This window comes from Mesoplodon mirus (genome assembly GCF_964341445.2).
Source record: "Mesoplodon mirus genome assembly, chromosome: 17".
Taxonomy (NCBI): Eukaryota; Metazoa; Chordata; class Mammalia; order Artiodactyla; family Ziphiidae; genus Mesoplodon; species Mesoplodon mirus.
The window spans coordinates 77,705,416-77,726,525 of record NC_138993.1 but is presented as its reverse complement, the minus strand read 5'-3'; the positions used below and the strand labels follow the sequence as shown (position 1 = coordinate 77,726,525).

General features: G+C 53.5%; 1 protein-coding gene across 1 annotated transcript in view; it reads right to left on the bottom strand.

Annotated features, from left to right (window-relative positions):
* Window positions 1-20,908, bottom strand: part of MCF2L (MCF.2 cell line derived transforming sequence like) — a gene marked incomplete at its 5' end in the record, with an annotated part of 121,080 nt that extends 100,172 nt beyond the window's left edge. Inside the window, one exon of the mRNA XM_082602416.1 lies at window positions 20,773-20,908. The remainder of the gene's footprint in view (window positions 1-20,772) is intronic.
* Between the last annotated feature and the right edge of the window lie 202 nt (window positions 20,909-21,110).

Here is a 21,110-nt window from a genome sequence, read left to right as displayed (position 1 = left end):
GTCACTTCTGAGTGCTGTGTTCCGCTCCGCTGTCGGTCCCTCTGCCGGCTCCCACCCGTCCCGATTAGTGTGGCAAAACGATGCCTTGATATCATTTAGACTAGTTCCTCCTCCTATATTCTTCTTTTTCAAGGTATTTTAGGTATTCTACCTCTTTGACTTTCCACACAAATTTTATGATAATCTTGTCTATATCTACGAAAAATTTTTGTTAATCAGTTTGGAAAGAATTGAGGTCTTTACTATATTAAGACATCCGATCCATACACACAGTATGTCTCTCCATTTATTTAGGTATCTGAGTTCCTTCATCAGCATTTTCTAGTTTTCAAGCCGTGTGCATGTTTTGTTGGAGTTGCACCTAAGTATTTAATTTTTTGGAGTAATTGTAAATGGTATTGTATTTTTAATTTTGGTGTCCATGTGTTCATTGCTATAGGGAGAAACACAATTGATTTTTCAATGTTTATCTTGTATCCTGCAGCCTTGCTAAACTCATTAGTTCTAGGGCCCTTCTGTAGAGTCCTTGAGATTTTATAGTTAGATAATCGTGTCATCTGTAAATACAGACTGTTTAATTCTTCCTTGCCAATCCCCATGCCTTTTATTTCCTTTTCCTGACTCACTGCACCAGCAGGAACTTCCAATACAATGTTGAGAACATTGTTCCCAGCTGTACGGGGAAAGCATACCGTCCTCACCACTAAGTGGAATGTCAGCTGTAGGAATTTTTTTGTAAGTACTCTGGTAAGTTAAGAAGCTCCCCTGTATTCCTATGTTTCTGAAAGGGTGTTGAATTTTGTGAAATACTTTTTCTGCATTGATTGAAATGACCATGTGATTTTTCTTTAGTTCATTAACATGGTGGATTACACTGATTAATTTTCAAATATTGATCCGGCCTTGCATTCCTGGATTAAACCCAAGTTGGCCATAATGAATAATTCTTATTATATATTGCTTCATTCTATTTGCTAATATTTTGTTATGGATTTTGTGTCTGTACTCATGAGGGCTATTGGTCCATAGTTTTCTTTCTCTTTTTTGTCTGGTTTGGGCATCAGTGTAACACTAGCCTCATAAGATGAATAGGAAGAGAGTGTGCAGAGTTGGTGTTCTTTAATGCTTGGTAGAATTCTTGAGTGAAACCATCCTGATCTGAAGATTTTTTTTGAGAGTTTTTAAATTATGAACTCAATGTCTGTAATAGCTTCAGACTATTCAAATTATGTTTCCTATCAAGTGAATTGTGGTAGTCTGTGCTTTTCAAGAAATTTTTGCCTTCAATTTTCAGAAGTTTAACTATATGTCTTGGTGTGGTTCGGGGGGATTTATTCTAACTGGGGCTCTACTAACTTCTTAAATATTTGGGTTGTGTCTTTTGCCAAATTGGGCCATTTTCAGCTTTTATTTAGGTACTTTTCAGCCCCTCCTCTGTCTTCTCTCCTGTGACTCCAGTGACGGGAAGGTCAGATCTTCTGTTAGAATCCCCTCGGGTCCCCAGGGCTCTGTTCTTCTTTTTTTTCTCCTTCAGTTTATTTTCTTTGTGTTGTTCAGGTTGGGTGATTTCTGTTGTTTTAGCTTCAAGTTTATAGATTCTTTCTGCCGTCCTCTCCCTTTTGTTGCTGAGCCCACTAACTGGGATTTTTTGCTTCAATTACAGTATTTAGGAAATTTATGAAATTTCCATTTCCTTCTCTCCACCTTCTATTTCTTTGCTGAGATTTCCCATTTTTCCCTTTTAAAGCACGTCTGTAATCGCTCGGTGGAGCGTTTGGTGGTGGCGGCTTTGACCTCTTTGTCGGACGGTCTTGCCATCTCTCCCATCTCTGTGTTGACGCATCTGGTCTTTTTTCATTCATTTTGAGATTTTCCTGGTTCCTGATACGACAGTTAGTTTTCGAAGGACATGTGGACATTTTTGCATTATGTTACGAAACTCTGGATTTGTTAAAAATCTGCTCTTTTGGCTGACTTCCTCTGGGTGCTCCAATAGGGAGGGAAGTAAGGTCACCGCCTCTTTACTGCCAGGCAAGGGTAGAGGCCAGGTTCCCCAGCAGTGACACAAGACTCTCAACGTCTGGGGCAGAGGGTGAGAGGTCGGGGGACTCCTTGTCACTGCTGAGGGGGTCTCCACTGATGCCGCCCGGCTGGGGGGTCTGGGGCTCCCTGCCCTGCTCCCTGAGCATCCCCACTGTCACTGTAGTAGGGGGGGGCTTCACTTGTCCCCTGGATGGTGGTGAAAGTCCTGGGTCCACTAAGCCTCCTCTGAGTCCCAGGGCAGGGGGACGTCCAGGCTCCCCACGTGGTCTCCACTGACCTCAAGTGTCAGCGCTGGGATGGGACTCATTGCCACCGAATGAGGCAGGGGAGCCTCGTGCAGCCTCTCAGGGTGGGAGTCTAAGTTCCCGCCATCGTTGGGGCCTGGCGGGTAGAGGGGCACAGTTTTCCCGTGATGTCAGGCTGGGGTGGAGCAGGTATCGTCCAGAAATTGCTGTCCTTCCTCTCCCGGTCCTCTGGTGGAGAGAGCAGGCTTTGGTCCGGGCTTTCCGGGCTTTATGCCCAGTGGCGCTTCCAGCTGCCGGTTGGTTCCTCCAGCGCCCAGCCTGGACCACTGTGTCCTTCTCGGGCCCTGGGATCCCGGCTGTTCTCCTCCTCCTCAGCATCGTCTCACTTTTTTCACATGTAAAGTTCACGGGCCCGTGTTTACCAAGTGGAAGGGTCAGGGGAAAGTCCGTCTGCTCCATCTTCTGTGCCGTGGTCTTTCATGGGTTAAGTTTTAAAATGACATCAGAGCACAAGCATCTCTTCTGACCCAGTGAACTCTGGATACACACCTCCCTCTGGCTCTGGGTGAATTCATTCAGAAAAACTCCTGAGACAACAAAGGGGGCTGCCTCTCAGTTTCCCACATAAGAGGAGGCCCTGACCTGGGGGCGGGGCGCTGACCTTGAGGGAGCCTCCAACCCATTTTCACAGCAAAATCCGAGGAGGGCTGGGGCAGACACAGCCCTCTTCCTCGGAGCGGCTGCAATAGAGCTGTGACCTGCCATTCTTGTCTGTTTCCGGCCTGTTTGGTAGAACACGTGCATTCATGTACGTTTAAAGTTTAGTGATTTGTCGGCTCACAAGGTATCTAGCTAGTAATTATGCTTCTGCGGGTCACAGCTGCATCTATTTTGTTTATTTTGAGATTAGAGTTACTGTCGTTTTTATTGCAAAGGGAAGAAAAACGATCTTTAGGGGTATCTGTTGAAGGATGTTGGCTAGCTTCAGTTAGAGTAATTTCACTGGGTAGCAAATATGCCTGCTTACGTTCTGACATTTCAAATGAAAAGCTGACCAAGCGAAAAGGTGATTAAATTTTAGCATCCGTCATGGAAAGCTCTGGAATTTCAACAAATACAAATGGAAAAGTGTTAGCATTTCAAAGAGGGAGACGCAAGAGGGAAGAGATGTGGGGACATAGGTATGTGTATAACTGATTCACTTTGTTATAAAGCAGAAACTAACACACCTTTGTAAAGCAATTATACTCCAATAAAGATGTTAAAAAAAATAAAAAATAAAAAATAAATAAATAAAAAAGAGAAACCCCCTCAAAACATGATGCCCCAAAGAGAGAAGGCTGGCCCTTGGGTGAGCTCAGGTGTTCTGCAGGAAATAACCGCAGCTTCCCACCTGGCTGGAACCACCTGGAAGCCACAGGAGGAGTCCTGGGTTTAAAAAATTAAAAACATGGTTAATATCCGTGTCAATGAACCACGGTCTCACTGCTTCACCCGCTTGTGCTTCGTTTCTGTAAGTCTAATAAGAAGGACGCTGGTAGCAGCCCAATTCTCTGTTTTAACCATCTCAGGTAGTGGGCGTATAAATGTGCCAGACACGCTCCATCACCAACCGTGTACGCCAGATGAGACCGCGTCGCACGTGCAGACGAGGCTTTGACTCTCTGCCCACACGGTCCCTTCCTGCTCAGCCGGGTGGGCGCACAGCCCACGGTCAGGAAGACGGTGCAGGAGGTGAGGCTGCAAACCCGTCACGGCAGCTTCAGACACACCTCGTGGGAAAAGATCCCAGCGACAGTGACGTGGGATCACCCCCTTCCACGACAAGCGCTTAGAAATAAGACTTCAACTTTGAAAGCAGTTTGAGGTTTGCAGAACACGGAAGAGGAGGTGCAGGGAGTCCCCACACATCCCCCCTCACTGGTGTGGTACCCACGTTATGACAGATGAACCAGTATTGCTATGTTCTACGTTATTAACTAAATCTGCGGTTTACATCAGAGCTCGCTGTTTGCGTCGGGCAGTTTTTGAGTTTGGACAAATGCATGATGTCACATACCCACCATTATGGTATCATGCAAGATGGTTTCACTGCCCTAAGATCCCCCTCTCTCTGCCCGCCCTGTGGTCACCCCAGGTGGCTCTGGGGCGTCCCTGTGATGTGGTCCTTCCCACAGGACGCAAGCTGGAGGCATGGCGACCTACGCTCATGTCCCGCTCACTCGCCCCTCCACCCCACAATTCCGTGGTCCCCACACCCCCGTGGTGCCCACAGGACCTTCCTCCCTCTCCCCAGGCCCTGCTGCAGCCTGAGAAGCAAAAAACACATGGTTTGGGGCGCCAGACCCTGGAAACTTGCCCGTCAGGAAGGCACGTTCCCCAAGACAAAGTCTGCTCTGAGACGCTCCACTCAGGGTGTCACGGGCCCAGGTGCACCCAGCCCCGGGGACCACGCCCATTCACCCTGGCAGGAAACCAGCCCTGGTGCCCTCTGGGTCCTCAGGGGTCAGCGCATTAGTGAGGTGGCACTTCCCACAGGGTGACTCATGCCCTTGGGCACGGTTTTGGTTGTCAGCATGGGTGTGCGGAGGCCGGACCTGCCGCGTGCCCCACTGTGCACAGAAGGGCCCCCTGGCCATGAGCAACTCACCCGCACACCCGCCGTACCAGGTGGGAGCCCCAGAGTGAAAGCCAGGGACACAGGAGGGCGCAGGGCCTTGTACCCAGAAAACGCAGAGCCCTCCACAACTAACAGTAAGAAAACAAACACCCCTAATGAAAATGACCTGCATTCACTGTTCTCTGAAGAAGGTATAAGACGGCCTTCAAACTCATGGAAAGATGCTCACCATCATCAGTGATCAGGGAAAAGCACATCAGGTCACAGGAGGCACCACCTCCCTCCCAGCCGGTGGGCTAAAGAGAGCCGATGCACAGTGACACAGCTGGTGGGGATGGGAGCTGGTGGGGGGGCGCAGGGGGCAGCCGCTGTGGGAGACGTGATCGGCAGCTCCATCCCAGGTCCAGCCCAAGAGAAAGGAAAGCCGGGCCACACAGACGCCAGTGCATCAGTGCTCACAGCAGCCAAGACGTGGAAAGAACCCCAGTGTCCATCGACTGACGGACATGAAGTGAGGTCCATCCACACGGGGCGGGGGGCACGATCCAGCCGCGGAAAGGAAGGAAGCGCTGACACACGCTACAACACGTATGACCCCTGAAAACATGCTAAGGGAAAGAAGCCAGACACAAAAGGCCGCGTATTGAGTCCAGTATGTGAAACATCCAGAGCAGGCAAAACCACAGAGGCAGAAGGCAGGTTAGCAGCTGCCGGGGGCTGCAGGGGGCTGGGGAGTCAGTGCTGGTGTGTGGGTTTCTTTGGGGCCAGGGGAATGGTCTAAAATTAGAGACTGGTGGCTGCCCAGCTCTGTGAATACACTAAAAGCCACCAAATTATACATTTTAAAAGGGTGAAATTTTATGGTACAGGCACACCTTGTTTTATTGTGCTTCGCAGATACTGCATTTTTTACAAATTGAAGGTTTGTGGCAACCCTGGGTTGTCAGAGGATAACTGCCATTTTTTAGCATTAAAATATTTTTCAATTAAGGTATGTAGGTTTTTTTTTTTAGACATAATGCTGTTGCACACTTAACAGACTACAGTATAGTGTAAACGTAGCTTTTACAATTTCTTGGGAAACCAAGAAATTCTTGTGACTCGCTTCATCGAGGTACTTGCTTTATTGTGGTTGGCCTGGAACCGAACCCACAATATCTCCGAGCTCTGCGTGTATGCGAATTATGCCTAAATAAGCTGTTGTGAAAACTGAAGTGAATGGTGGACCAGACAATCGACATTCACACAGACCAGCCCCTCCTGGACGCTGTCGAGCTTCTCACAAGTCATTTTCTTCTACCTTCCCTGCAACAATCCAGAAGCTGGCGGAGAAACTCAGAGAACGCCGAGCTCACCCAGGCACCACCCCAGCCGGAGGGTGACCTGCCTGTAAACTCGCCTGTGCATAAACTCACCTGCGTGACTCCTGGGCGGGTGCACAAGCCTGTGGTTCAAGGCCTCCTGGGATCCCTTGGCTTCTCCAAGTAGCAGGCCTGACTTCCAGCTCATCCAAACTGTACTCGCCTAAAGCGTCCCCATCATTCTGTCACATCCTTAGGACACATTTCACCCCTAAACATGGAAGGAAAGGTGGTCCAGCCTTGGCCGGCCCAACAGTGCCACCTGCTGGCACAAGGGGGTCTAGCGGGGCCAGGCCGGCCCACCAGGGGGCAGGGGAATTGGAATTCTCAGGGACACACTGCGTCAACAACTGTCGGTGCCCTGCACCCCTGGGACATTCCTGTCAGTAAAATTTGGGTCCATGTATCTGAGCCCAGAAACACTGTATTTTACACAAAACCAGACAGCATTTTTGCAGTTTCCACGTTCAGATACCAGCACACAGGTTTCAAAGTCAAAGTCAGTGTTTAACGGAGCCCGGACCCTCCAGAACGCCAGGATCTCCACCTGCAGCTGACCACGGATGCCCGCGAGACGCTGTGTCCCTGTGTTCACATGTTGGCACCTTCCACGTGCCGGGCGGCGGGTAGTCAGCGTCACCAAGGACACTCCTGTCCGCAGACACACAGGAAAATAAGCTATGACAAGCCTTTGCAAGGGTGTCAAAATAAACCAGTTACAAGTGGCTTATTGTAAAAAACACAATAGCTTCAAGATTTACATGAAAAAGGGGCGAGATGTTTCTAAGGACTTAAAATACTTATTGTGAAAAAATGAGAAATGAAACCTTTGCTTGAGGGGCAGGGCGGAGCCGGGAGTTATCTGCGGGTGACCGGTAAGGAGAGCCTCTGCAGTGGAGAAGCGGCCTTTGCAGTGGAGAAGCGGCCTTGTGGTGCTAACCGCCCCCAACCCCGGCCGGCAGCTCGCCAAGCGGCCTCCAGGGAGGGCTCAGGACCAGGGGTCTCTGGACGTGGAGCCCCCAACCTAGCAGCGCCATCCGCCCTGGAGAGCAAAGCTGTGTTGGAGTTTCATCTCTTGTCAGAGCAGGGGTCGGGGGAGAGAGGGCGGCGATTTTGCCCCTAACCTGGACAGCCTCGGGAGGCATCTCTGGTCGTCACAACTCGGGGAGCTTCCCACACCCCACAAGGTGCAAGACGGACCCACGGCAGGATGGCCGGCTCCAAATCCCAGTGCCGCCGAGGCTGCGAAAGCCCTGTGGGCCCAGCTAACCTGTTCCTGCTCCTCCCACCTGGCTCCAAGGTGCGGCCCTCAAATGACAGGACGTGATTGGGCCTTACTTTCCTCAGAGCGTAAAACAAATTCCTTATCTGCTGTTCAGTGAAGTTCACAGATGCATCTGGAAATTGAAACTCAAAGGTGACATTTTTCTTTCTTCCACGTGCTTGATTTTTCTTCCTTGAAAGCTGCAGCTGCTGACATTTTGTGCCGTCTCTGTGCTGTCCCTCCTCCTGTCCTTGGGCACGAGGGGCCTGGGGCAGCCTCCCCAGCCCCCAATCCGGCCGCCGCCCTCCAGGGAGACCCCCGCAACGGTCCTCCCACACCTGCCTCTGCGGTGCTCTGGAGAGCAAGTGAGTATGTGCAATACGTGGCCCAGCTGTTGTATAAGCCACACAAAATGTGGACATTTCATACTAAACAGTGGACACGAGGATGGGCTGAGGTCAGGAATGTGGTCAAGTTTCAAAGTGCCTGTTCTGCTTTCAAACTAAACAAAGGCCCCTTTCCTCCGAGTCGCCCGAGCTTCCGTTCCTGGATCTGCCATCACGGCCCCGCAGCAGGTATGAGGCTCCGGGGTTTAAAAATGCACAGTCACCGCCTTCACCTCCCGAAGACTATCCAACAGGGTGTCAGGAAAACACTTACATTCCTCCCAAACAAAGAAGAAGTCCACCACCTGGTACTTTTCCTCTGTGTTCTCTTTATCTGACTCCACTGGATAATTTTTAAACTGGAGTTTTAAAGAATTCACTTTAGAGAAACAGTAACCTCGAGGTGTAACCATCGTCCTGCACGAGGACTTAGTATTTACCGTCCGTGCTTTGCAGAAAGACATCTAGAAAATAAGCTCCCAGAGCAGCTGAATCACAAATGTTTTCCAGAAAAACATTTCAGATTGTTTTCAGATTAAGGAAAATCTTTTCTGACAAAGCATCCACGAATTTTCTGCCACCAGCGAATAAATCCCACACCGTCTTGTTGATTCCTTCACTTCAACCCCAAAAACATATTCTTCCAAATAACCAGCACTAAATCAGAGGCTTTCACCAAAAGCTTGGTAACTGCATTAAATGGCAGATGACCAGCAGGAAAACTATGAGTGTCCTGGGGCCACTGTAACCGAGTTCCACGGACTGGGCGGCTTAAACAACAGGGATCTGTTCTCTCAGAGTCTCCAGCCAGGAGTCCAAGGTCAAGGTGCCAGCAGACTGGCTCCTTCTGAGGCCGTGAGGGAGGGTCTGTCCCGGGCTCTCTCCCAGCTTCTGGTGGTTCTTGGCATCCTTGCCTGGTAGAAGCATCACTCTGATCCCTGCCTTCATCTTCACATGGCTTCTCCCTCTATGTGTCTCTTCTCCCTGTGTGTGTCTCAATTTCCCATTTTTATGAGGACACCGGTCACGTTGGATCAGGACCACCCCATTCTAGTAAGGCCTCATCTTACCTAGTTACATCTGCAACAACCCTTTTCCCAAATAAGGTCACATTTTGAGGTGCTGGGGGTCAGGACTCTGACACATGAATTTGGGGGGCACACGAGGCATCCCCTTGCTGAACTTAGACCTTGTGATGTGATCCTGTCATATCTTCCAAAGTGTTTATTTGTTGGGAAACACAAACCCTAACACTAACGTGTCCAGGGCCAGGAAACTGGTCCCACTTTCAAAAGGCCCATCAACACCTCTGAACTGAGAATTTGGGGAGCGGCCCGGGTCCCACAGGAAGGTTGGCCTGTTCATAACGGGGGTGGTGTGTAGAAGTCTCTGGGGGGCCAGCGCTGGGGACGCCAGGGCAGCCGGGTCCCAGTGGCGTGAGACGGTCTGTGTGTCTCAGCACCAGCCCCTGGGACCCCTTCCACACATGACATTCCTGCACCCAGAGGGTCACTGGTCGGGGACTGAGAACACACGTCCTGTTCACGCCATCCTCAAAAATAAAGATAGGAGAAGAGGTCCTTCAACACCACACTTCAAATAGGCAAACATTCCTGCCTAATTGTTAACTGTTAATAATAGGGAGGAAGCCACTAACAAACCCCAGAGGTCCCCTGGCCCTTGTGTACAGACCCCCTCCCTCCCCAGGCCACTCATGTCGGCACGTCACCCACCCTTTACTGACCACACATTTGTCACGTCTGTGTGCTTCCTGCGACCCCTGACCCCCTCAATGGTTTGTTTCATTTGCACGCATTGAGGTTCACCCTTTGTGCTGTAAAGTTCTCTGGGTGTTGACAGATACGTGATGTCCTGCGCTACCACCACAACCGTGCAGAATGGTTTCACTCGCCCTAAAATCCTCTCTGCTCATTTCCTCTCAGCCCTGAACAGAATCATCAGCCGGATGGACCACAATTTGTTTATCTGTCACCTGCTGAAGGGCACCCTGGCTGCATCCAAGTCTTGGCTGCTCTGAATAAAGCTACCATAAACAACCATGTGCAGGTTTTGTGTGGGTGTAAGTTTTCAGCTCGTCTGGGTAAGTACACAGGAGAGCGGTCGCTGGATCACGTGGTAAGAATTTTGGAAGAAACTGTCCAGTGTCTTTAAAGCGGCCGCAGCATCCTGCACCCCTCACCTCACTCACCCCGACGGGCTCCTCTGGCTCTGAATCACGCGTCCACGTCCAGTGGAAAGGACGTCAGGAAACAGGCCCCTGAGAAAAGGAGGCTCCACAGGACGAACCCAACGGGGCACAGAGGCCCGTCCCCGCCCTGCTGCCGGGCCGGGCCAGGGCCTCCCCGTCCACCTTGGAGGCGCCGAGCAGGTGCTGGCGGCCTAGGCGGGAGGCGAGTGCAGGCCACAGAGGCCCGTCCCTGCAGATTCTGAGCGGTACGTGTGGCCGTGAGGCCAGGATGAACCCTGCCTGCTTCCTGGGCTCCGCGGGGGGTGGAGACTTAACCTGGGGAAGAGCTTCAGATCAGCTCCCGCCCGTTGTTTCCTGCAGTGATTCTGCTAACGCCCTAAGAGCAGGCTTTTCCTGCTCTCCGTGTCCCACCCCCGACTCCCCACTGGAGTCAGTGCCCTCGGGGGGACGGGAAGGGCCGCCGTGACTCCAGAGCTCACCCCTCGGCTCGCGTGGGGCCTGGCCGCCATCTGTGGCAAAGGTTAAGCCCACAGGGGGACGCACAGCAAACCCGAAGGCGAACGGCCCAAGGCCATGGCCAGCCCGGCCTCCGCTGGCACCTGAGTCCAGGGGCCGGGCGAGTCCTTCCAGGCGCTGGTGGCCCGGAGTCAGTCTCGCAAAGGCCAGTTAGCGTCTCTGACTCGGTGTCCCGGGCACCAACCTCAGACGGCGCCCCGGAGCCAGGAGCTGTCGGGGACACCCCCGGGGTGGGGTGTCACTCAGGGCAGCAGCCCTCCTCTTCCCGAGGGCGACTCTCGTCCACCCCACCTCAGGGCAGGGCCATGAAGCTTCCAGGCTCATTCCAACGCCCGCCCAGTCCCTGTGCCAAAGCCACGCCCACGCGACCTGCGGCTCCTGGTCCCACACGCACGCGAGCAACGGGCAGACTGGGCCGCCCCACGTGCCTGCTGCTGCGGCTGAAACTGCACTCGGAGCAGACTTGTCATGGCTTTTTTTTTTTTTTTTTTTTTCTTTTTGCGGTACACGGGCCTCTCACTGCTGTGGCCTCTCCCGTTGCGGAGCACAGGCTCCGGACGCGCAGGCTCAGCGGCCATGGCTCACGGGCCCAGCCGCTCCGCGGCATGTGGGATCTTCCCGGACCAGGGCTCGAACCCGTGTCCCCTGCATCGGCAGGCGGACTCTCAACCACTGCGCCACCAGGGAAGCCCAATCATGGCTTTTTTTTAAGGAGGAAAAACGCACCAGATTTATTTGAAAAGTGAAAACCGTTCCTCTGCATTCAGGTCTCGTAACTGTGGGCCCGGCTGGACAGAAAGAAGCCCGCTCTCCGCTGGTCCCCAGGGATGCGATCCGGCAGAGAACCAGCCCAGAATGTGATGACCCACAGTCGTGGCCTCAGTCGGGGGTCTCTACCACGCAAGTTACGTTACAGGGGATTTTCCGCCCACAGTAGAAACTTCAAATGTGCACAGAAGCAGCGGCACAGGGTAAGGACTGCGGGTGTCTGCGCCCGACCCGCCCTGCGCCTCCCTCATCCCGCCAACCGCCGCCCCGCTCCTGCCCCCGTGTGATCTAAGGAGACCAGCCACCACCATCTAAACACAAACACGAGACAATCGACAGCTGCGTGGCCATGATGCAGTTAACAGTTCTTAGTTTAAATATCGTTTTTCTGTTTTCTGAGCCCCATGGGTTTGTTAGAATTGGGATCTGCACGGTCCAGCTCACACACTGGATTGGCTGTTACTTCCCGGCGGCTCTTCGGACCTGCAGGTTCTCCTCCAATTCTTTCTTCTCTGCAACTTTTTCCTTGGTCACGTAAGGCTTCCCACAGACTGGAGTCTGCCAGTCACTCGCCTTTAGCGGCCTTTAGCGAGGTCACTGTTCCCAGCATTTCCTAGAAACTGTCATCGGGTCTAAGTGTCCTCAGATCTCAGGGTGGCTTTTTCTTTATCTACTTTACTGCGAGGGCACCTCGCCCCTCCCCGCCCCCCGTGTAACCCTCCCTTCCTGTCTCCCAGCATCTGCTTCGAGATGAACACCCACCAGGTGGTAATCCCTGTTTCTACCCACTTCATCTGTCAGAGCAGATGAACAGCACAAGGTGCCGCGTCCCCCAGCCGGGGCGGGAGGGGGGCTCCTCTTTCCCTCCACCCACTGAATTCTGTCCCCCCTCAAAAGCCCAGGCCAGCCAGGGCCCTGTCCTCCTGCCCCCAGGTGTGAGGCTGCTCCCTGGTTAACAGCTGTCTGTACTCAGGGTATCTATCAGATCCCCGCCTGTCCCAACATCTCTGTCTGCAGACACCTGTCCCGACTCTGCAGCCAGGCTGCTGGGTCCTGTTAACCACACCCCAGGGATCCAGCTCCACCCAAGAGACACGTGTGCCTGGGAGTGTCCATAACGGACCACACACATGTGCAGGAGGCAACACCCACGCGTGGGCTGCACAGCTGCTTGCCGGGTCAAGTTTTCTTCCGTGTTTGTGCCAACACAAGAAAGAAGATGTACTTCCGTCAGGTGACCTCAGAACTGAGTCCTGAAGACCCAGATCCCTCTTCCCATTTCCCGATGCACAAATCCACGCCCTTCCCTCTGCAGGTGAGGAGGCCACCTGGGTTTGCTGGCCACACCCCCCTTTCCCTTAAACGCCTAACTCTCCAGGTGTCATGATCGCCTTCCCGCTTCTAACCTCAGAAAACAGAAAAGGTCCCAGCTGCACAGGGGACGGGTCAAGAGAGGTGGCAAAGCTCACGAGAGTTGTCAGACACTAGGAGACGTGGCGTTTCCTGAAGAGGCATCAAACTACTTGGTAGGTCTGTTTATTTAAGAAGAGAAGGACAGTAAATGACTAAAGGTGCATAATTCAGCCAAGCCTTGATATCTGAAGGAGGAGAAATTATACAGAGAAATCATACCAGTTGTTGGGTCCTTCAAAGCATGGAGAAATGGAATATTGCATCTCGAACACATTTCACGGTCTACTTAATTCAATAAATAAAAAATTGCATTTCAGAGTTGCAGACGGTGCCAATGAAATGAATGAATGCTGTTTCATTACTCTCTGTTTTCAGAGAGTAACTGAAAAAGTTGCCTGGCTAAATGTCCAGATCGGATTTTAAAGCAGCTAAAACAAGACCACAAGTACAGTCCACAGGGAAAACAAACATATGGTAAGAATTACCATAAGAACTTGTAGTTTATACGCTTTCTATTTTTTCAAAGCATGTTCTTCCAAAGCAAAACCATGGCTCCGAACATTTTTGGTATGAAAATGGCATTTTATTTTATTTTATTTATTTATTTAGGCATTTTATTTTATTTTACTTATTTTTGGCCGTGCTGCGCAGCTTGTGGAATCGAGTTTCCTATTCAGGGATTGAACCCGGGCCCTCGGCAGTGAAAGTGCAGCATGCTAACCACTGGACCACCAGGGAATTCCCCCAATATTTTAGATGAATCTGAATCAATCAAATCATCTCTACGCACATGGAGAGAGAATAAACGAGTGAACAGCACAGAGACACTGAGTCCACGATGACAAGGGTCAGCCCAGAGACCCCAGAGGAGGTTCCAGGGGCTGCGGGGCAGGGAACTGACGGAGAGGCCGGAGGGTGGAGCAGGTGTGGAGCAAGCCGTCAGCAAGGCCTGCAGGCGGAGATGCCGCGGAGGCAGCTGGAGGTGGGGCTCAGAGCGACCCAGGCGTCCCGACGTGGATGGTACCCACAGCCACAGGACTGCGAGGGTACCGAGGGGCTGGGTGCAGACGGCGGGCAGGCTCTTGGGCGGGAGACACCACAGCACCTCTGGAATGATGTGGGTCCAGCGAGAATGGAGACCCGGCTCAGGTGGGGCTCGGGCGGGCACAGGTGGGCTCAGGTGGGGCTCAGGCGGGGCTCAGGTGGGCACAGGTGGGGTTCAGGTGGGGCTCAGGTGGGGCACAGGTGTGGTCAGGTGGAACACAGGTGGGCACAGGTGGGGCTCAGGCGGGGCTCAGGTGGGCACAGGTGGGGTTCAGGTGGGGCTCAGGTGGGGCACAGGTGGAACACAGGTGTGGTCAGGTGGAACACAGGTGTGGTCAGGTGGAACACAGGTGGGGCACAGGTGGGCTCAGGTGGGGCTCGGGCGGGCACAGGTGGGCACAGGTGGGGCTCAGGCGGGGCTCAGGTGGGCACAGGTGGAACACAGGTGTGGTCAGGTGGAACACAGGTGGGGCACAGGTGGGCACAGGTGGGGTTCAGGTGGGGCTCAGGCAGAGCTCAGGTGGGGCACAGGAGGGCACAGGTGGGGCTCAGGTGGAGGGAAAGGTCCAGGCAGCGACAGCCAGGAAGGCAGGCGTGTGGTGCAGGTGGAAGGGTGGCACCGGCGGGAAGGCGCTCCTGCAAGGGATTCAATCCCGTGTGGGGTGGGCTCAGGGTCGCCCACAGGAGAGAGCGAGGGTGGGGACGGGCACTGGGCTGGGGAGAGAGCAGGCCTGGACAGTCCGTGCAGACAGAGCAGCCTCCCCGAGGGCTTCGGGCTCACCGAGGCTCACGGCTGAGAAGTGAAAATCAAACGATCCGCCTGCTGGTACACTCGGTTCAGCTCTGTGGAGACCCGGTTGGCACACGATGCCCATCCTCACTCACCCCAGTACGAGCGGGACTAGGCGGACTGATGGAGACACCAGGTTCTGGTTCTGCCCAGTCGGTGCCAGGAAACGAGGGGTGTGGGAACGGAGGTGCCCGCCGAGCGGCAGGGAGTTGGGGGGCAGGAAAGATCAATAGATTCATTCCATTAATGCCCCGAGACTGAATGAAAAATAAATGAATCAGGAAGGAGCTCAAAAGATTCTTAAAGCAGAAATAAAGCACGAGAAATAGAGACAGAAGCAGAAACGGATGGCCAGTAAAATTAATTAAACGCCCTTAAATACGATGGTCTCACATAGTCCCGTCCTTTGGGATGGGCTGCACGGAGCAGCCTGGTTCCAAAAGCACGGACCGCAAAGGGGGCGAACCTGTGCCATGGGGAGTCTGACAGTCACACCTTGGCCAAGTGACCAGGGCCAACACCCTCCGGGGTGAGTCATGGTGATGCCGAGGGCACTTTTGCCTCTGGGGTGTTCCTCCCAAACCCCCGCCCCAGTCTAACCAGGAGAAGGACATCAGACGAAGCCCAGTCCTACAGAACGCGTGCCGGTCCCCCTCAAAGCCGTCGAGGTCACCAAACAAGGTGAGTCTGAGAGGCCGTCACAGCCGAGAGGACCCTGAGGAGACCTGGTGACTAAGTGCCACGTGGTGTCAGGATGGGACCCTCTAACAGAACAAGGACAGCAGGTAGACACCAAGGCAATCTGAATAAAGTAAGGACTTCATTTAATAACAATGTGTCAACATTGGCTCATCAATTGTAACAAGCGCGCGATAAAAATGTAACATGCCACTAATAGTGGAAACTGAGCGAGAGGTACATGGGAGCTGTGCGCTGCCTTCACGACTTGTCTGCTAATGTAAAACTGTTCTAAAGGTTAAAATCTATTTCTAAAAACCAGAATCATCAAATTGGTACTTAGAGTACGTCACACCTGAAATACAAACTGAGGTCGACCTAAGTGAACTGACATGGAAAGATTTCTGCAACATATTGCGTACAAAGATCAAACTGTAAAGAAAGAAAAAAATGGTACTAAACAGACTCCAGCATCACATTAAAAGAACATTATCACGACTGGCTGGGGTTTATGCCTGGAACACAGAGGACTAAATACGGTAAAATGCACAACTGCATTGTCTCCTAACGTCATGTTAATAAAAATGCTACGATCATCTCCACAGACACCAAAGAGGCACCTGATACATTTATTTTTATTTATTCTTGATTTGTTTATTCTGGAGCATCTGGCCCAGGGTGGGGGGCGCCATGGGGGAGGGGGCCTGGCCCCTTCCCAAGTTGTGCCCACCGTGTGACCCAATGGAGGGGATTGGGAGGTGGGAGCATGGGGGGGGGCTGCCTAGCCCCCCTTTCCGCGGCTCTGTTCATAGCCAGCTTCTCCCCCAGGAAAATTCTCCCACCAGACCTCCCTTCAAAGCTGCTCTGTGCCCTCTTGCCCTCAGGAGAAGCTGGGCGCATCCCAAAGGGACCACGCAGTGGGGACAGTTCCTGTGGAAACAGCGCCCGCGTGGGCATACGCTTACGGGAACAGGGTCAGCGTGGGATGGGAGGTGGGTCCTGGGGCCAACAGGGTCCAGCCTCACGTCCTGCTTTGGGAAACGAGTATCTCAGAGACAGTAAGGCTTCCTGATGCGGAAAAACAGAGGAAAGAAACAACTGCGAATGCATGATAAAAATACACTGAGGCACCCATCATAGGTCTTTCATCAAAACTACACACACTTTGTGCTCACAAAATTGCCATCACAGTGTATTGTTTTATAATCGGCTGCATCACTTCTTAGAGCATAAGACATGGGACAGTTACTACCGGACAACGAAATGATTTTGCCACCCCCCAATCCTGTGATTTTGCTTTTCCCAAAATATCCATCATCATAAATAATGACTCTGCTGAACATCTTTGTTTATGAATCTTCATGACAATTTTTAATTAATTCCTTAGTTTAAATCCTAGAAGTGGAGATTGCTGATTGAAAACAAAATGCTTGAAGATTTTTATCCACACCATCAACCTGATTTCCAGGTCCGCTGTCAGGACAGGCATTCTTACCAGCAGTGGGTTTACATTTTTTGTCCATAGCGATAGAGACAAAGGAGATCCCTGTGGGAAATGGACATTTCTCGTTTCCGCTTAGTCACAGGACAGTGTTTCTCGTACTCGTGCTGCTGTGTCATCCCTAAAGCTTGCATTTCTGTTGAGACATCTGTCCTACTGATCCTGCCTTGTAGGAGAGCCACGCATAGAAAGGCCGTATCGTTGCCATTTTTTTCTAGTTCTTCGCGGTTAATCGTCATGTTGATTTGTGATGCAGAGCCCAGAGACAGGAGCAGCGCTCGCTCTGCGGGGCCATGGGGTCATGGGGTTGCAGGCGCAGCCCCATGGGGAGGATGATGGGCGGGATGCCGGGAGCACCGCTTCTTGGAACAGGTGGGGTGTTTGCCAGTCCTGGTTAGGCAGGCAGGGTTCACAGGGCAAGGCCAGGGGAGGAGGAATTTCTGGGCAGTGGGACCTGGTCAAAGGGCGCAAAGGCTGGCCCCTCAGACACCCTCCTGGCTAGGAGAGATGCAGCCTGTACCCGCTGGTCATACTCAGAGGAGGATGCGGCCACTTGGTCACCTTGGCCATACGGCATGTGTTGAAAAGCACACAGTCAAACAGAAAACCCGCGACGTTTCTGATGAAACATTAACAAACTCGCGTGCTGCGCTGGCTGCCAGAGGTGGGTCCCGGGGGCCGGGCTCTGGGCTGAGGGCTCCCCAGGCGTCCTCAGGCCTGTGAGCCACTCCTCCAGCAGCTCAGCCGTCACTCCTGGCTCTAGGTGATGCGGCCTGTCCATGCTAAGTAACGATGAGACACACCAGGTCAGTCCCCTGAGAAGAGCGTGCAGGAGACGCTGGGAGACAGAGGACCCCCCTGGAGTCCCCACAGCTTTGCAAGGTGGCCGGGGGGTTGATCAGCTCGGGGTCCTTCTACCCTGAGACCTCCCCCCACCCCCCGGCTGCCTCACCCGGCCCTGGCCCTCCGGCAGCTGCCCTGAGAAGATGGTCAATCTGCTCCCAGCGTCAACCTGCAACACACCGGCTAGTCTCCAAATATTTATAAATTCAGGAATGGTGCTGTGTTCTCTAAAACACGGCTCCTAAAACAAAAAGGAATTCCTTCTAGCTTCCTGGCTAATATAAAAAGTCCAAATAAAGACCAAGGGATCAGAAAAGGTTAAAAATGAGAAGTGAATCATTTACGTTACACCAGGAGCTCCGTTTCCACCACCAGCGTATTTGTCTTTTGAGAACGTCCCCCTTGAGACGCACAAAACCACAAAGAACAGACTGGCCAGGCCGGGTGTTCTTGGCTCGGTCGGGAGGGCCGGCAACACCACAGGCTCCCAGGAAAGTGCAGACGGTCCCGAGACACAGAATGAGCTTCGGGAGACAAGAACCAGGAAACCGCGAGTGCGACGTCCGCCCAATTCTGCACAGCTCGACCCCCGAGAGGGCCGCGATCATTCTCCTTAGACTGCAACCACCACCCAGGCCAGAAACGCTGGGGACAGACAGGAAGCCAATTTCTCTCCAAGCATCACTTTCCTGTGGTCGTTTTCCCCTTTTCTGAAATGTATTTTCAGCCCAAGCGAATTGTCTCTGCAAACCTTCCTCCCCAGAAATGTGAATGGCCCAGGGCCCCTCCCTGAGTCTCCTCCGACCCCCTCCTCAGGAGTCCCCTCCCCAGACCCCTGAAGGATCTCACACCGTAGATGCACTAAGGTGTTGGGTTCAGCTACCAGCAATTACCGATATGCTAAGGTTTTTGACCCAAACAACAGCAACTTCACAATTCAACGAATCTTGTAGGTGGCGTTTTGGCATCACTACAGACACTACTAACCAACCAGGACAGACAGAACTTTCTAAAAAGGAAACGTGCACGGCGATGGTGGTGGTCCCGCCCCTTCGCCTCTGCTGTGACAGGGACGCGGCGACGCGTTCTCAGCTCCCATTCCTGCCCCGAAGCTCAGGCTCTGCGAAGACAGCAGGCCTTCAGAAACACGAGCAAACGTTCCCAGACAAATGCATCCCCGCGCCCCGCAGCCTGCTTGCGAGGAACGGGGCCACGCCGACCGCGGCTGCGGGCCCGCTGTCCTCCGTACGTGGCGCGTGCGCAGCCAGGGCAGGCGGCGCAGACCCGTCACCCACCGGCTCCGAGGCACGGGCGGCAGCAGGAGCTCGCAGGGACCTGCATGTGGACGCGAAGGCCCTGCGTGGACGGGGAGGCGGGAGGAGGAAGGCCCCCTTGCCACATCAAGCTCACCGGTGCTCACGCAGCCCGGTCCAGCCCCCCTGACCTTCTCCAAGACAAGTGTCTGCTGACGCGGAGTCTGGAAGTTGGACCAGACAGATCAGCCTTTCACCTCACCGTCACCCAGTTCGACAGGAGGAAACCAGCTTCCCTTCTGGTTTCAAAACCAGCGAACGCTTTCATGACCGGCAATCCCGCTTCTGGGGATGCGCCCAAAGAAGGGAAGCAGGGCCTCGGGCAGACATCCGTGTGCCTTGTTCGCAGCAATGCTGTTCACAGCGGCCAAAAGACGGAAGCCACCCAAGTGTCTGAGCAGACGATGGATAAACAGTGTGGACCATCCCCACGAGGGAACAGGACGCAGCTCTGAGGAGTGAACCACCGACCAGTGACGCACCACAGATGGGCCTCCAGGACGCCACGCTGGCTGGGATAAGCCACGAGAAGACAGACACTGTCTGACTCCACGGACACGAGGTCTTTGAAGGACTCAGATTCACGGAGACAGAAAGTGGACAGTGGGGCCCACGCTGGGGGAGGGGAGGGCAGGGAGCATTGCACGGGGACAGAGCTTCAGTTTGGGGAGATGAGGAAGTTCAGAGACGGACAGCGGTGACGGCTGCACAGCAATGTGCGTGTGCTTCACGCCACTGAACCGCACACTTAAAAACAGTTGAAACGGCCAATTTTATGTTACGTACATTTTACCACAATAAAAATCTAACATACTGATTTCAAAGACTTAAGTTCTGACACAAGCAGACTTCATACCCCATACACCCGCAGCAGGACGGAGCCCAGGACACAGCCGTGAGCCGGCGACCCAGGGACTCAGCGCAGTCTCAGGACGACAGCGCTGCCCTGAGCCCCAGCTGTCCAAGCCATCACGGGAACCAGCTTGGGGCCGAGAAAGCTCCAGCGGTAGAGCCGGAAGAACTGTTACCCAAGTTCCCGGACGAGTCTCTGGCTTTTGGCTCCCCAGCCCCAGGGGGACATCATGGCCCAGGCCAGCGCGCTCACCAGCAGATTACCACCGGACCTCAGGTGGCCGTGTGCGCGCATCCCTCGTCCAGGGAAAACTACTTTGGGAGTCAGTTTGGGAAGGAATGGCAACAGATGATTAAACACAGGCAAAACTAAGAACAGGAGCTACGTTCCTCCACTAAGAGGTGTGGGGAGAGGGCTCAGGACGGCCAGGAACAGGAAGAAAGGGGGCCCGGGCCTGGACCAGGGGTCAGGCCAAGCTCCGAGGAGGGCGGGTGGGCGCCGCCCAGTGTGTCCCACGGGCGTGGGCCACTGCTGTGGTGACCAGTGCAAGCCTGGCACCACCTCAGTCTGACAAGGCACCAAATCCAAACAACGGCGTGCGTGGTTCTGAAGCTGAAGCGAAGGCCGGGAACAGTGCCCTGGGGGAGCACCGTGCTCCGTCTAAAACCCAGACAGGTGCTTCTCGTGGTCCCACCAGAGCCAGCCTCAGCGGGTCGACTGCCAGGAAGCCAAACGGGCAAACGTGCAGGGGTGACGTCTCACCCACACGAGGGCAGGGGCAGCCCCTGGACCGAGCCTGGGCCCGCCCCCACTGGCAGGCGGCCCAGGAGGCCAAGGTGCACTGTTCCCCCAGATCTAAAACACGTCGATCCCCCCGGGAGGACCAGAGGCGCGATCAGGACCCAAAGGTGTAAGGCAGCCCTACCTGTGGGTGTGGGCGTCGCCCCCGGCTGGTCTTGAACGAGCCTGATGACGTCAGACACATCAACCCGAGGGTCACTTTCTTCCTCTCTGGCCTCACTGGGCCCTCGCGCGGGAGGACCATCGTCACCTCCTGTCTCCTTGCACAGGATGAACCGCCAACAGTCAAACATGAGTCTGCAGAGCGAAAAACAGGTTTTAAAAGGAAACGCAGCTCACGCAGCCAAAGACATCAGCCGTGTTTCTTTGAACAAAACCCAAATCACCAGATACAGCCTGCAGCAGTGTTTATTCTGAAATGGATGCAGGTTACTTAGAATTCAAGTCATTCTTCTCCAGTGA